We start from the raw sequence: 2754 nt of genomic DNA on the forward strand, positions 1-2754 counted from the left end.
TATGGAAAAATAATATTCTTACATTTCTTTTTCTTTAAAAATAATTAGATACTTTTATAAGATGAATTTCTTTAAAAATAATAAGATGATAATAATGCTCTTTCTTTAAAAAAAGTTTTTAAAAAAAAGTACTAAAAAACTGTTTAAAGTACATTTTAATTAAAAGTACTATTACTTTAAAGTACCTATAAAAGTACTATTTAATTTAAATTAGCGATGAAAGAATTTAATAGTCAACAATGTGTAAAAAAATAATAATAAATAAAGTTTTTTTTCTCTTTTCAGAAAAATATTTTGTCTATTCATAAGTTGTTCTTATTTCTGATGTGGATACTTCAAAAATAAAGAAACCACAATAAACATTTGATTGTCAGCTAAATTTCCTAAGATTTTTAATTTTTTTTTCATGAATTAACCAATTCAAAAGAAATTTGCAAACTTTCAGCTGCTATCATTATTATTCTTTTTTCATTTCTTATTCTTTCTTCATTTATTTATTTTATATTCCAAGCATTTTATTTCTTTTATTTCCCTCTCCTTTCTTTAATAGAAAATAGGTAAATTAAAAAAAAAAAAAATAGACTTTGATAAGATATACATGTGAAGAGAATAAAAAATTTATAAAATGTGTACTATTTATTCATTTAGACAGGCAAATATCGTCCGCGTGGCCTAATGGATAAGGCGTCTGACTTCGAATCAGAAGATTGCAGGTTCGAGTCCTGTCGCGGACGGAGACAACATGTATATAGTTGTTCAATTTGGACTCATGCTTTTGAATTAGATAGATTTTTTGTAACCAGATTACTAGTTTTAGGACTTAATAATTAGATTTAAGTTTTTTTTTTTTATCTCTTTAAAATATTAAATTTAGCTAATCAATCATCTAAAAAAGTCATCGCCTGGGTGTAATTTTTTTTTGTGTTCAGAATAATGTTGCCTTGCATCGTGAACTAATTCGAATAGTACGACTCTTTTTGCAAATGTCGCCAGGAATTTGCGATTCAACCCGGCTTATTGGAAAAGTCTTCAGTGCATTCTAATCTGCCTGATAATGTTTAGGCTTATTACAATCAGTTCATACTCTTTCAGGCTGAATAGAAAATGTGCTATTAACTACTCAATAAGACGAAACTAATTTATGCTAATTGCAAATTACCTTTAATTAGACTGTTCAGAACAATCTTTCAACACGCTGTTTAGAATTAGCTTTCAACACACAACTCTTGGCTTATTGCAAACTGCCTTGAACAAATCTGGCAAATTGATCAATGAATGATATTTTTTCAAAGTAGCCTGATTTTTTTCTTCTTAATAGCTGATATGCGGTAAATGTCAGTAAGTGTCAGACTGGTTAGAAGAAACTGAAGACTTTTTCATTTTTCTTGCAGCATTACAAAATGCGGACAGTTCTTCGTTAAAAGTTCTTAAATTAGAAACTTTTCTGAAAACCTTTTAGATGCAACTCATGACTTTTTTTAAAACTGCTAATTATTTAATTTTATTGTAATTCATCGGAAAAGAAAATTATGTCTAATTAAATACTTTATCAATACCTAATAATAAATGTAATTCCAATATATAATTAGTAAATTAATAGTAAAAAGTTAGTGCATTACGTCCGCGACAGGACTCGAACCTGCAATCTTCTGATTCGAAGTCAGACGCCTTATCCATTAGGCCACGCGGACGGTAATATAAAACTCAAATGAATACTCAGTTCATGCGTTTACATTTCCTGTTCCAGGAACTTAAATTGTAAAATGATTTCAATTTTTTTAGTCATTTTTTTTATTACAATAAAGTTTTAATAACAATTACCTAAACGACGAATTGTTTTCATCATTAAATTTTTTCCAAGCAGTTACATTTCATTAATTTACGTTTCTGGATATTATAAAAAACGATTTTAAGAATTATTACTTTTTAAGTTTCGTTTTCACTACGTTTATTTTTCTTAAACTTTTATTACTTTTAAATCTATTACAAGCATATTTTTTTTAGATTCATTAAGAATTTGCGGCATAGCCATAGAAAACAGAGGAGAAATAAATACAAAAAAAAAAAAAAAAACAATTACATGAATATAAAAGTATAAATATGAAACGTATAAGAAGAAAATTATATTTATTGCCTTCTAAATCATTTAATTTAATTAAAAATTAGTTAAGAACCTGGTAAGTTGAAAATTATCCTTGTTATTAGAAGGGGGGGAAAACATTAAATAAGTTATAGAAAAATGTAAGAAAGTTGTCAACTTTTGCTCTATCTAAATAATTTTTTTTCATTGGTCACAAAATTTTATGCATTTAGCATAATATTTTATTTTTGTTTAAAAATATGGGTACCACTAGAAGGATTCAAGAGGGTGTACTTACTTCCCCAGAAATCAACTGAGTTAAAAATTATTATTAATTGAGTTTACAAATAATTCTCGAAGTGTGTGAATTTGAATCTGCTCAGATTCAGGAACTAAGCTCAAAAGTTGAAATTTAGTTCCAACATTAATTTTTCTTCCGGACTATTTCAAGTTACTACTACCTTTCAATTTCTCCTCCAATCATGATTTTGGAAGGAAAAAAAAAACAGATCTCTAAAAATAATTTTATGCGTCTTTCTCATCTTTCCTGAAACAACTAATAGAATATTAATATCATATTGCCTGACTAATGTGTTCCGGACAGTTCGTGAAAACACCGTGTTCTGCAATCAGGACAGAAAATAGCACCGATTCCGGGAATCAGGAACTTGAAT

The 2754-nt window shown here is 27.3% G+C and overlaps 2 non-coding genes across 2 annotated transcripts; one reads left to right on the forward strand and one right to left on the reverse strand.

Moving 5' to 3' along the window:
- Window positions 1-661: 661 nt before the first annotated feature.
- Window positions 662-734, forward strand: TRNAR-UCG (transfer RNA arginine (anticodon UCG)). The gene has a single exon. It is a non-coding gene; the product is annotated as a tRNA-Arg (tRNA).
- An 884-nt stretch (window positions 735-1618) lies between these two features.
- Window positions 1619-1691, reverse strand: TRNAR-UCG (transfer RNA arginine (anticodon UCG)). Its single transcript has one exon. It is a non-coding gene; the product is annotated as a tRNA-Arg (tRNA).
- Window positions 1692-2754: the final 1063 nt, after the last annotated feature.

This window comes from Parasteatoda tepidariorum, chromosome 8 (genome assembly GCF_982258835.1).
Source record: "Parasteatoda tepidariorum strain Cologne lab strain chromosome 8, Ptep-v5.0, whole genome shotgun sequence".
Taxonomy (NCBI): Eukaryota; Metazoa; Arthropoda; class Arachnida; order Araneae; family Theridiidae; genus Parasteatoda; species Parasteatoda tepidariorum.